We start from the raw sequence: 14,069 nt of genomic DNA, 5'->3' as shown, positions 1-14,069 counted from the left end.
TTCTGCAGGCAAGTCCCTTCTGACCGGGGTGGAAGGGGAAAAGCAGTGAGCAACAGGGCAGAGGGGGAAAGAGGAGTGGATGGGGCGGGGCCTTGTGGGGAAGGGGTGGAGCTTCAAGGGAAGAGGTGGGGCAGGGACTGGGATTTGGGAGAATAGGCAGAGTAGGGGTTGAGCCTCAGGGGAAAGAGTTGGGACAGGGGAAGTTCTGGCACTCCTGATTTTTAAATATTTTTAAATATTACCAAGTTGGCAACCCTAACTCAGCCTTCCAAAATTAGCTTTTCAGACTTAGCTCCCTCACAAACTCTTCAATAGTTTCACTTTCTTTTTGCACCCTGAGGTAAAAACACCTCTCATATATGTCATTTGTACCTGGAGTACAGTATGTCTCAAATTTTTGTAACAATTGTTTCATATTGGCCCCCTCTGCCTCAATTAACTGCAAACTGTCAAACACATCAAGTGCATTAGAACATACTATTCTCAGAAATAAGGCTACCTTCTAATTGTCTTCCTTTTCACTGGCACTAATTGCTAACAGGCACAGAATGAAGCATTGACTAAGTCTCCTAAAGTTGTCTCCCACATTTCCAGAGAGTTTCTGCTCTGGTGGAGCTTCTAGCTACTCTGTTGCTCCATTCAAGTTATTTTCTTTAATTTCAATTTATTCCTGGTAACATGTAGTGTTCAGGAATTACTCTGGGTTAAGATGCTTGAAACAGACCTTATTCAAACACCAGTTCCAACTGCCTCTGCACAACAGAACATGGGCTTCTGTACCACCCCTTCCTAGACTTCCTGGGAAGCTTGCCCACTTAGATCCGTTCCCAATACCACAGCCCTCAGATATTGAGCAGGTAGGAGCTGAGTTTTTCTTCTTGTTTTCCCATCTCCTTTTAGAGAGCCTTAGTCCCACTTCCTACAACAAAACCTCCTTCCACAGATTCATTCTAACTAATGGCAGCTTTTGTGGTTCTCAGGACACAAAACCTTGCAGAACAGGCCACAGAATTTCACCCACCACTCCTGCAAAAAAACCTCTCACCTATGTCTGTGCTTTTGAAGTCCTCAAATCGTGGTTTAAAGACTTCAAGGAGCAGAGAATCCTCCAGCAAGTGACCCTTTCCCAGCTTCTGGCAAACAGAGGCTAGGGACACCCATCGTGGCTAATCGTCATTGATGGACCAATAAACTTATCTAGTTCGTTTTTGAACCCTGTTATAGCCTTGGCCTTCACAACATCCTCTGGCAAAGAGTTCCACAGACTGAGTGCGCACTGTGTGAAAAAATACTGTTTTAAACCCGCTGCCTACTAATTTCATTTGGTGACCCCAAGTTCTTGTGTTATGAGAAGGAGTAAATGAAACTTCCTTATTTACTTCACACCTGTCATGATTTTATAGACTCAATCATATCCCCTCTTAGTTTTCTCTTTTCCAAGCTGAAAAGTCCCAGTCTTATTAATCTCTCCTCCTATGGAAGCCGTTTCACATGTAGTTGCATAGGCTGGCAAGTACACAACTGATGAATCAGATTCAGTTACATTTTACGTATTTTTAAATATATTGAAAGGAGATATCTGAACTCTTCCTAGGCTATCAGGAGTTGAAGATACATGGTACTCAAATGGTAATTTCCAATAGATTTGCAATTGGGTCTCAGAATTTACCTATATCCTTGATGTGTAATCGCTCCATACTGGCCAACATATAAAGGTTTGTCAGAATAGCAGGGCTTTGGAGCAGAGCCCAGAGCTGGAGTGCGGAGCAGCTCTGGAGCAGTGGAGCTGCAGGTTTTTGCCTGGAGCTGGAGCGGAGCCGGAGCACAGCTCCAAAACCCTGCAGAATAGTATTAATTTACAAATAATATCTCTATAGAAACGTCTTATTTACACTTCTTGGACTGTCTACTACACTAGTATTTATACACAAGCTGTATCTAGACTATTTACCCAGTGCAATTCAGAGAGAAAAATTAGGCTGTGCTGTTTAAAGGATGGTAGTTCTAAAACTTTGTAGGAAGACATACAAATGTAGTATATCTTATTAAGTGGCTGCAGCTTTCAGAGGATAAAAACCTTAATGTTCTTAAACATGGAAGTACAACAGGATATAGAACATATACTAATTTTAATAAGCTTAAAAATGGCACTAACAAGTGGCTTCTCTCACCTTTTGTTTAATAAAAGCCCATTTCTCATATGCTGCTGGATTGTTTCCCACCCTCAAACTTGTCCAGAGCTGCAAATGTTTCATGTCAATACACTTTGTATTTTAATGACTTAATTTTTCTGTTTATATATTTTTTAAAACCCCAGTACCCGAAGAGATTTATGTGAAGGAGATGTCAATGTGATCCACTTGTGCCTGCTGGTTTGACACACGTGCTATGGGGTTGGAGCTCTCCCTGCATGCACTCTGTTTTAAGTAGGAAGTCTTACTTTTCATTTCAGTTGCGGTTTGCAGTATTCTTGGAGCAGTGTTGGTCCCAGGATATTAGAGAGACCAGGTGGGTGAGGGAATGTCCTTTATTGGACCAGCTTCTAGTGAGAGAGAGAGAGAGAAGCTTTCCAGCCATACTGGTCTCTTCTTAGCTGGAAAGCTTGTCTCTCTCTCTCACTAGAAGCTGGTCCAATAAAGGATATTCCCTCACCCGGCTGTCCAAAGTGCTGTCAAATGCACGCAGGAAGCAAAGAGGAAACAGAGAATTTTCCTGCACTAGCAGGGCCGACCCCAAGTGAGTTAATCTGACTTTACCAAGGAGGCATAACTCACTGTGGGAGAGGAATGTTCTGCGAACGGCTTTGGCTCCCTCGGGAGGCGCAGCAGCCTGCAGTTGCCTCCAGGCCCGCTAGAGGCCGCGGCGCCCCGCTATCCTGCCCGGTCCCTGTGTCACATGAAACTCACATTTATTTCAGCGAGTCCTCACACGACCCTCCCCGGCAGGGGGTGAGCGGGCGCCTTTCAGGAGCCGGGGTTAGCAGCGGCTGGTGGGCTGAGGCAGGGCTCAGTGGTGGCTCGGGGCGGCGGCGGGGAGCCCAGTTAGGATCCCGCGGGCGGGGCTGGCCGCCTGCACCGGTGGGCGGGTGCGCGGGGCCCGGCTGCGAGCGCTCCCGGGGGCATGTAAGCGCTCCGCGGCAGGAGCCCCGGGAGGGCAGCCCTGGCCGGCTGCGTGCGTGTCTGGCCGGCGGGGGCCCCGGGAGGAAGCTCCGCTGACACGTCAGGGAAGAAGCATTTAACCCCTGCAGCGGGCTCCAGGAAAAAGGAAGAGAAAGTGCAAAGTGGCGGAGGCTCGCTCAGCCCGGCGCCGGGCTCTGGGGTAGGTGCGGCCGCGGAGGAGGCGGGCTGGGGGTCGGGGCAGCTAGAGGGCTTGTGATCTAGCCGCACGTGGCCGCAGAACTGAAGCTGGGGGGACCGTAGGCTGCTGCTAGGGCTCTGCTCGGTGCGGCGCTAACCTGGGGAAACGCGGGCCTTGCACCCCGCTCGTTTGTACTTAGAAATAAGTAGGCTTTAAAAAAATCCTGCCTCCCTCTTCCGCAGGAAGCCCGAGCTGCTCGGGTGCACATAACGCTCGCGTCGGGGGGCTCCGAACTTGCTCAGGGTTCCGGTAGGAAAAAGCGCTGTCTCGATTATTTAATCCTGGAAAGGGACTTTTGCGAGGAAGTTACCCGGTAGAAACGCCCTGTACAGGCGCGTGGAAGGTATCCTGGTCTGTCACCAGCGCTGGAAAGCGTGCGGCGGTACCCTGTGCTCAACTTCACATTTCCGGCTTTGAATTATTTAGAGGAGTTGAAGTGACTGGTCAGATCAACTTGTCTTCAGGTTCCTGGCGTGTCTGCCCATGTTGGTTACAAAAGAAATAACTTGATGGATGAGGGGAGGGAATAACGAGGAGAAAATCTCAGGGCAAGATCATTTTTCTCCAGAGCATAAGCATAAGGCTCTACCCTTCTGTTCTTACTCGTCAATGTCCTGTCTCTTTGGAACAGTTAATCTGTTTGTGTCTTTTAAAGGGGCACAGCTTCAGGAAAGGTAGGCTTTGTGTTGTTACCTGCACTTCTATTACAATTCTTTTGCAGTCTGTGAATGCACTTTAGTAACGTTCTCCTGCAGTGTTTGTAATCTAAAGGCTGCAGCACTTTTGGATGAGAGAAAGCTGATTAAAAGTGAAAGAGAAATGCAAAAAGTAAATTACAGTGAAAAGTAAGAGTATGCTTCTAAAATCCATTCAGTTTTAATGAGTCAACAAAAGCATTTTTGTTTAATTAATAACATTTTAGTAAACCCAACAGTCTCTTAAGGGCCTGATCCTATTCTTATAGCCAGTGAGTGTTCTGTCATTGACTTAAATATAAGGTGACTGCTGTCTGTGATATAGGGTCTGTTGGACCTTCCTGTACTAGGTTGGAATGAAATCTTTCTAAAAGTTTATTATCAGGCTCAGTTTTACCTAACCCTTGTGTCTCAGAATAGTGAATTGAATTGTAATAAAAAAATGATTCACATAGTATGGTTAAAAAAAGAGACTCATTTTAAAGGAGACTGTCAACTGTAACAAAACTCACCAATAGGAAAACAATCTATTTTCTTTTAAAAAGTTTGTCCTGAATTGTTAAATCCCTTAACAATCTCTAAATAGTAGGACTGTGGACAAGAAACTTAATGGGAGCAAAGAACGTTGTCAGCTTGTTTGGGGAGAGGGAAGGAAAGTTTACTCCCCCTGAAGCATACCTGCTATTTTTACAAAAACCACCTAAAATTACACTAACCCAAATAAGTTAATGAGCAGAAAAAATTCTGTTTCCTCTTTGCTTACTGTGTGCATTTGACAGCACTTTGGCCCCAATCTTGTAATCAGATCCATCTTGGCAGTCTTGCACTCACATAGATTCAATGGCAGGATCAAGGTTTGTATATGGAAGTTTCAGTTCCCTCTCCTCCTCTGTGTAGTCTGTTAGCAAGGGAGAAACTGAAAATATCTTTATAAAAGGATCTGATTACAAGAGTGGGGCCCAAGTGCTGTCAAATGCACAGAGTAAACAAACAGAAAAAATGGAGAAATTTTCTGCTCATTAACTTCTTTCAGTTAGTGTAATTTTAGCTGTTTTTTGTAATAATGATAGGTACATTTCAGGGAGAGTAAACTTTCCTTTCCTCCCTCCAAACCCAAGCTGACAGTTTCCCTTGCTCTCTTTAAGGTTGTTGACCTACTATTTGTGTACCTCAATGGATCTTCATCCCATATGTCCAATGTTTAGCTTGGCTGGTTGGGAGGTTTTTGAGGTGTGAATTGCAACTGTAGACAACCCCAGTGTTATGATTCCACTACATGATCCTGAATAAATATTGGCGCCTGGTGAAAGCAACAGACATTTGGGAGGTAGGGAGGGAGTGACTAAACTCAGGGCAATTGAGAGAGACTGAGTAAGGCTTTCCTCAAAGCCTTAAGTGAATAGTGGCCCTTACCTTGCTTTCTTTACCTTCCCTCTGAAAGACACTAAGCAAGTTAATACAATAGGGGGCTGTATTACTTTTCTCAGGTAACCACAGGGCTAGAGGGAGAAGGATTTGCATCCCTTTGACTCTCTACATCTCCTTATCCCCCTGGAGACCTCTGCTGCGCCAGGTTGGGGAGGACTGGAGACAAGACAGTACTACAGCGGTGGCTAAGCCTCCCTTCTGCACAGAAGGAGAAATCCACAACCAGGGCGTTCCCTTCTGTGCAGATGTGGTGGGAAACAATATTCATCTCAGAGGCTTAGATTGTTCAGAAGTCAGATGTGGGGAGTGGTGGTACTCTTCCAAGCTCCACCCACAAAACAAGCCTGACTCACTGCTCATAGCTGATATAGCAGCTATTCAAAATATGAGGAGCCCTGAACGTGCATAAGGTTCAGCTCCCCCTCAGTGGGGTCCAAATACATTCCTGGGCCCTGCTGAGCTTCTCATGCTTGGCTTCTCTTTGGTCCTTGACTGGACTCTGCTAGACTGCTTGGGTTTGACTCCTTGATTTTGGGGTGTATGTGGGAAAAGTGGGGGGTACTCACCCACACCCATTCCCTTGTGGAACCAAAATGACGTGTCGCTCATAGACTGTGCAGATCTTTGTAGTAATATTCTCACACTCCTTTCTTACATGCTTTGATGAGCAGCTGAATAGCTAATGCTTTAAATGTCAGCACTGTTATCGTTGGGCATCTGAGTTAGCCCCTAATGAGATGAATGAGGCTGTTCACCCATTTTCAAATTTTGCGAACAAAGGCAGACATCACTTTATCGATTACACTTAGTTCAAGTCTTTGAGGCTGTCTCAGCAACTATAACAGCTAGAGATTTATTTTTAAAAATGAATCTTAGATTCTGGAGAACAGGGTGGATTTGATTTAAATCATGATTTAAATCACTAGTCAGGAAGACTTGATTTAATCATGGATTTCTACATAAAAGTGCATTCTTGCTGGTTGTTATAACTACAATACATATTCTTCACAACTCAGAAATAGATGTAGGTTTCATTTTTAGAAAGTACACACTATACATTTTTAAGCGATTTATTTTGAAAACTTTTCAAATGAGTTTTACAGCTATATCAGAAAATGAATGATTGTTTGGTAATTGAAGGTAATTGAAGCAGATATTTATGAAGTCATTGGGAGGTGAACTATCTCCAGTTCAAATAGGTTAATCATTAATATTTGGAAGATTTCCTTGCTATGCTGTATTAGGAGGAGAACATCACCAGACAGACATTTTAAATTTTTATTTAACTAAAACAACATTATGTATTCTGGATTTATTTCTTCAACATCAAACATAATATTTTAACAAAACAAGCATATGAATTTTTGAATTTAGTTAAACATTCACATTTTTTAAAATCAGGTTTGTTTTTGTTAAAATTGTTTAACTAAAATAGTTAAACGAAATATTTATTTAAAAACAAACATTAAATCAACTATCAGCCAGGAAACTTAAAATATTGGCTTCCGCAACTAACTCAGTCGTCTTCACCTTCATTTTACTATTTGTTCATAATCTGGAAAAGAAAAACAAGTGTTCTTGCTTTTTCAGGTCCCAAACAGTTTCTCGATTTGGAATGAATTAGAATATTTTCTTCCTTTAGACTTTCTACACTGGCAGAAGAAGCTACTGCTGTTAAAAGTGAGATTATCAATTCAACAGTCTTTGAATCCAAGTGCTGAAGTGACTTCCACCAGTTCACTGGTGTGACTTTCTTTAAAACATCATCAGCAAACATATATTTCTTGAATGGTTCCTATTCCCAAACTGGGTCTCTTTTACAGCCTGCTACCATTATAGGTTTTCCCTTCTAGTGAGAGAATGGTATGGTAGATCTCAAGTCAATGAATGCTACACTCAGAAAGACCTCAAGACTTCTGGAATATGTTGCTCAAACAGTTTTTCACTTTTGTTTCTACTACCTGTCCCTCCTTTCTCACATCTGTCTCCAGACTTCTCCTTGTCCAGATCTGTTCCGCCCCCAACAATCTTCTATTCACTGAACTTTTTTAAACTTTTCACTTTTAGAGAGAGGTAAGGGCTTGACTCTGTGTACACAGATTTGCAGAGGGACAATAGGGTTGAGGTCTGTTATTTCTCACCTCTCTATATTTATTGATTTATTTACTTAAAACATTTTTGTTGCTAACAAGCATGTTATCTCTGGAGACACAAATCCACAGTTTGAGAACTGCAAAAATAAGCATCTCTGATGGTATCTTCCAGACTGAGTACTGAGTCCCATTGGGTAGGTAGAAAGATTAATTTAAATAATCTATACAGAATCCCCTGGAGATTGAGTCCCTAATCCATGAACTATTGGAACTCAATTACAAAACTTTTCTTAAACATTACATGAATATATTGTCTCATACAATAGAATTAGAATTTATAATCCCTATTCCATGATGAGATATCTTTGAGTTATAATGTATCTTAATTAAAACTATCTTTAGATAGGTTTTTTCCTCAAAAAGCATTTTATCAAAAAAATCCAATTTAAATAAAATAAAATCCAATTGTTTATTTTTTAAAATCATTGATTTTTATCCACCCTGCTGGAGAATAAGATGGCAACATGAAAGAGATGTACCAGTGCATACTGTCTGAATCTGAGCCCTGATTTTTTCCCTCAGAATATTGAAGAATCCCATCAGTAATCAAAAGAAGTCTATTCCATACCTTAAGTTTTTCCTAAACCATCTGTCATTGTGGTATGTAAATGGTGTACAAAAATTAAAGGGAGAAACTAATATCTTAATAGTAACATTCTCACTTCCTAACCTTTGTTCTCTGAATATGTGGTTTTCAAAGGAGCCTAAATAAATTAGGTGCTCAAATACTACTGAACTGCTTTAGGTCCTGTGATGATCCCAGTGTGTATGTATTTGGGTAAAACAGTTTGACTGTCCACTGGCAAAATCTGCTGCAAGTTATTCACTAGTAATCCATATTTTAAGGAGATAGTTTTAGGGTGTGGGCACTTTAAAAGTACTGAATCTGTTCATTTTCAACTTGTTTAAAGTCAAACCACAGATCGGTGGATAATTTCAAGTGATGGTGTGTGTTAAAATAGTGGTGGAAATTAAAGTCAGTGAGTCCTGGCTTTTAATAGGCAGATTTTCTGTCCCATTGTAGGTAGCTAGTGTAACTATCAAAGCCAGCCTCCATAGTTGGTCTGACCTGGCAAAGAGTCTTTTAATAGCACAGTTTTAACACAAGGAAGTAAAATATATTTGACTGAAAATACAAGGTATTGGTAAAATAAAATAGGTGCTTGGTGACTCTTGTTTCCCTTAGGATCTAGGATTTAAGACATGAATAACTTGTTATTTCTAATTTTATAATTCCAAAGCAGACTAATTGCAGGTTCACGTTCGGTATCATTGTCAGGGTTCCTTCCCCACTCTGAACTCTAGGGTACAGATGTGGGGACCCGCATGAAAGGCCCCCTAAGCTTAGTTTTACCAGCTTAGGTTAAAAACTTTCCCAAGGCACAAATTCTGCCTTGTCCTTGAACAGTATGCTGCCACCATCAAGTGATTTAGACAAAGAACCAGGGAAAGGACCACTTGGAGTCCTATTCCCCAAAAATATTCCCCGTAACCTACACACCCTTTCCTGAGGAAGGCTTGAGAATAATATCCTCACCAATTGGTACAGGTGAACACAGACCCAAACCCTTGGATCTTAAGAACAATGTAAAATCAATCAGGTTCTTAAAAGAAGAATTGTATTTAAAGAAAAGGTAAAAGAATCACCTCTGTAAAATCAGGATAGTAAATACTTTACAGGGTAATCGGATTCAAAACATAAAGGATTCCCCTCTAGGCAAAAATTTAAAGTTACAAAAAAATGGGATAAACCTCCCTCTAGCAAAGGGAAAATTCACAAGTTGAAAACAAAAGGTAATCTAATGCACCTTGCCTTATTTACTTACTCTTTTTGTAATATCAGAGACTTTTACAGGATGGTTTATAGAAGAAGGAGTTTTTTGACCTGATGCTTCTCTGCTTTCCTCAGAGAACACAGCAACAATGCCTCCCCCCACCCCAAGATTTGAAAGTATCTTCTTTCCCCATTGGTCCTTTTGGTCAGGTGCCAACCAGATTATTTGAGCTTCTTAACCCCTTACAGGTAAGGAGGAATTCTAGGTAACCCTTAGCTGTATGGTTATGACAATCATTTTAGAAGGGAACATCTCAAGCCTTATTTTCTGCTTATACTAGTTTTAACATAGACCAGGGGTTCTCAAACTGGGGGATTGCAAGGTTATTACATGGGGGGGTTGTGAGCTGTCAGCCTCCACCCCCTAACTCTGCTTTGCTTCCAGAATTTATAATCATGTTAAATGTTTTTTTAAAAGTGTTTTCCCTTTATAAGTGGGGGGTCTCACTCCTAGGTTTGCAGTGTGAGGGATCACCAATACAAAAGTTTGAGAACCACTGACATAGACCATGATCCTGCAATCAGATTCACATAGGTGGCCCTTTATAGTGTGACTTGTCTAAACGAGCAGTTAATGCATGTCAAGCTGGGGTGTAAATCTAGAGTGCTGTAGCGTCCTGTGCATGCCCAACTTGAGACACCATTACAGGAACCTGACTTTTCAGAGGGTAGAAACTCGGCACTTTCTGAAAACCCAGACCCTCTTAAGGTGTCTGAAGATGAGCATCCAAAAACTGAAGCAGCGAAAATGATTAACTCTGGAAAATCTTGAGCACTGTGAATTTTGTTTATAGGCTAGTAGAACTGGCACAGATGATCTAAACAAGCAATTTTTTGTGTAAGGTTACCTATCCTTAAATATTAAAGTTATAGAGCATAATGATTTTTTCAGTTAAGCAGGCATACATAATTTTATTTTATCTTGGTGTGTGAAAGTGACCTGCAAAGCAAAAACTCTTTATGTCATAAAGAAGCAGTGAAGGGTTAAATAATATCCTAAAGCTTAATTTGTTTTAAATAATGTCCCATCAGCTCCTCAATTTGCCTAAGATCTATCTTTCTTTGGAGAGTAATTAGATCACATAAGATTGTAACCTGCATAGTACCTCTCCCCATCTTAGTCTAACTGATCATCCACTTCCCACCACTCCTGGGGAGCAGGAAAAACTGTCACCCAGTTTTAGGGTGACCAGATAGCAAGTGTGAAAAATTGGGATGGGGGTGGGGGGTAATAGGCGTCTACATAAGAAAACCCCCCAAATATCAATACTGTCCCTATAAAATCGGAACATCTGGTCACCCTACCCAGGTTACAGCCTGCTAATATTCATGTCCTCCATGGTGAAAAGATCCTCTAACAGGGGGACCTGAAAGTCCTGATATTTTAAATGGTTTTTGTTGTTGTTTTTTTTAAGTAGAAAAATCTTTTTTTTTTTTTTCCTTTTTGGGGTGGTGACAGGGAAGATGAAAAAGGAATTGGAGTTTGGGTGAATTTGAATAAAGGAGCATTAAAGGATAAAATTGTGCCCCTTTCCCCTCCCCCCCCCAACACACACTTTGGAGTTCCCCTTTGCAGTTTCAAACAATCCAACAGAACTATGTGCCTGGCCAAATTGTACTGGGAAACTTTGCTGTTTCAAAAGTTGCATAATTTCTTGGAATATTGCATTCCTCTTGGAAAGGTGAAAGTGATATCAGAATCTGGTTCTCTGATGGGCCACCTAGGCTGATGCAAGCCTCCACTAAGAAATGGAAGTGACACATCTCACTGTCCATGAGGCATACTGCATGCCACAGTGTTGCAGTCCTCTCTTCCACTGTATATAATCAATTTCAATTTTGTTGTGTTCTTCCTCTCTCACCTATTGTTCTGAAACAGTTGAATAACAGTATTTTTATCTTATCAAATTGTTAGCTGAAGAATGTTGGGTGTAACAGAGGTGAGACAGCTTCATGTAGATCGGAATAATCATGAAGTTACCAAGAATGTAAAACCCAATTGTTGGATTTTGGTTTTGCATATCAGATTTTACATCTGTAAATGGCTTCCTATAAATTAAGTTAAAAATTTTCAGAAGTGTTCACTAATTTTTGTATTCCCCTTTTGATGGAGTGTACAAATCCAACATGAGACAGGAAAGGCTAATGGTGTGCTGGGCGGTCATCAGCCCTGTCCTGTGACACCTGAAGCAAGCTTCATGCTTTGAGTGAGGAGCTAACAAGGGAGACTCAGTTCAGGGGCTGCCTGGCTGGGAGCGAGAAAAGAGCTGGAGGTTTCCTTTTGTGGGAGAAGGCTGGCTGGGGCCATGAACCAGGAAAGATCAGTGCCTGTTGGGATTTCCCTGAAGAAGGAAGTTTGTTTGTGTTCATTTTTTAGTTTGGGTTTTGGGTATCCTGTAGGGGTGGAACTTCTGTGTGATCTAACCAGAGGGCTGAGTCACCTCAACCTAGAGAGTGTTGGAGGCTGGCTGGATCAGCTAAAAGGCCCAGAGAGAAACAGAGGAAAAGACACTGATTCACTGAGCTGTGCCCTATTTTTGGGTGACCAACTGGTGTCCTCGTGCCTCACCCTGATCTGCTGTCAGTGGATGCCTTGGTCTTTAATATCTCTGAAAATTAGGCCTTGGTGTCAGGTAGGCAAACAAAACTAGTGAATGCTTCTGAAAACTTGGCTATAAACAACCAAGGAGCCTCATAAGTACTGTTTATACCCCATGATTTTGTAATAATATTGCACTGAAATGTGCTGCTGGATTCAGAGAGGTGAACATACTAATGAATAACAGGTATTTAGGCCTAAGACTTCATCCTTTTGATTTCTCCTGGCTTGTTTTCATTCTCTTCAAGCACAGGCACGTTGGACATAAATATCTGTCCTAATTCACTCTTAGTCTGCAGTAGCCAGACAGAGCTACAGTTGTATTCAGAGACTGTTGTTAGTGCTTCAGATGTAGTCTGTTTAGCTTCTTGGTATTACATATGGGATCATAATCAAGCCCTTTAATTATTTTACTCTCTTTAGTAAATTAGGGACTGAACTTCCAGAAAATGAATGCTGTTACATAAATAGCTTCTGAAGCTTCCATTTTATGGCCTGTTTTGTCTTAGATTTTTCTCTCTCTACATTAGCTGCTTAACATCTATATAACTTCTGTACTGTTTGCAGATGGGATTTAAAATTACGTTGCTTTTTTAAGGTAAGATTAAAGCATAGAAGTTTGGATCACTACCAAAACTACTTTAGAGGACAAAATGAGAGTGGTTCAGAAGAAAAAGCTAAATGACAAAAAATATACCAGAGCAGCTGACTGCCTGAAGATCAGTAATTCAAACATGTAAGGGGCTTGGTTTTTCTGCCACCTTGGTTGCAAACTAGTAAACGAACTAAAGTTAAAGGAAGGGGTAGCTAGAGAAAGAGAGGTAGTTGAGAGAAATATGTATGAGGTGTTCAAATGGAAACAATATGAGTTTGTCTCTAAAGGTGAGTTTTCTGTAATAAACTTAAATAACTGGATGGTACCATTTTATGGCACGTGGGGTAAAAAGTACTTTAAGAAATAAGGTACAGAGAGGTTAAGTGACTTACCCAAGGCCACATAGTGAGATACTGGCAGTCTAGAATCAAACTTGGGTCTCCTGACTCCCTTCTTTAATGCTAACTACAAAATAGTGCAGTCTCACTAAAATATCATCAATTTTTAAAAATTGTTCATCTAATTTACTTTCACTGGTTAGGTTTTTGTATTTTACTCCCATGTGAGCAATTAAATTAGAACCTCAAAGTAAAACTGACCAGACTAATTCAATACTACCACGTGACTTGGGTTCTCAGGACACCAGAGAAATGTTTGAACATTTAATATTTAAAAGTTTAAATGTAGAAAAACAATTAATCAAAACACTTTTCAACATACGGGGTTTTACAGAACCTAGACTTGGCCCTAAATGACTTCCTCCTGCAGTTCTTCTGTGTTCAGAGTTCCCATTGAAAACTGATGGGAGTTCTTTGCACAAGGGACTGCAAAATCAGACTGATATAGTGTCCCTTTAAGAAAAGGAGTACTTGTGGCACCTTAGAGACTAACAAATTTATTTGAGCATAAGCTTTTGTGAGCTACAGCTCACTTCATTGGATGCAAGTACTCCTTTTCTTTTTTGCGAATACAGACTAACACGGCTGCTACTCTGAAACGTGTCCCTTTAAGGTGCGTTGTGCCACTATAATACTTATAATAGCAATGAAGAAAATGGTACATTACATAGACTCATATGAATAACATTGGCTAATTAATCAGTTTGCAAATGCCTTATATAAAGGCTTTATGTGTAGAAAGAAAACTGTATTCTAGCTATAATGATATTCTACATCTCACAAGTGTTTATACCAAATATATGCAGAAGAAAAATGAAAGGAGATTAAAATTTTCAGAGAAGTTGGTAGGGGTGGTGGTTGTTCTCATGTTAGCTGGTATGCTGTGTGCTGGATGAATAGGATTCTTTATAGAATTATCTAAAGCCAAGCATTGATTTATTTGAAAACAAAGAGTTCTTTAAAGCAAAGTTTAGGCTGGCATTGCCATGAATCCTAGAATTATTCTATGT

At 40.9% G+C, this 14,069-nt stretch overlaps 1 protein-coding gene across 3 annotated transcripts in view; it reads left to right on the top strand.

Annotated features, from left to right (window-relative positions):
* The first annotated feature begins 2,956 nt into the window (after window positions 1-2,956).
* The window catches only part of SGK3 (serum/glucocorticoid regulated kinase family member 3), a 90,054-nt gene continuing 78,941 nt past the window's right edge, over window positions 2,957-14,069 (top strand). The window contains exon 1 of one of the 3 annotated variants that reach the window (XM_073330980.2): window positions 2,957-3,318. The gene's annotated coding sequence lies outside the window, so the exon portion shown is untranslated. Of the gene's footprint in view, window positions 3,319-3,878; window positions 4,032-14,069 lie in introns of those variants that run through there. The other 2 variants (XM_073330987.2, XM_073330986.2) reach the window with 2 other exon arrangements.

Source organism: Lepidochelys kempii, chromosome 2 (genome assembly GCF_965140285.1).
Source record: "Lepidochelys kempii isolate rLepKem1 chromosome 2, rLepKem1.hap1, whole genome shotgun sequence".
Lineage (NCBI taxonomy): Eukaryota > Metazoa > Chordata > Testudines > Cheloniidae > Lepidochelys > Lepidochelys kempii.
This window is presented reverse-complemented; position numbering and strand designations above follow the sequence as displayed.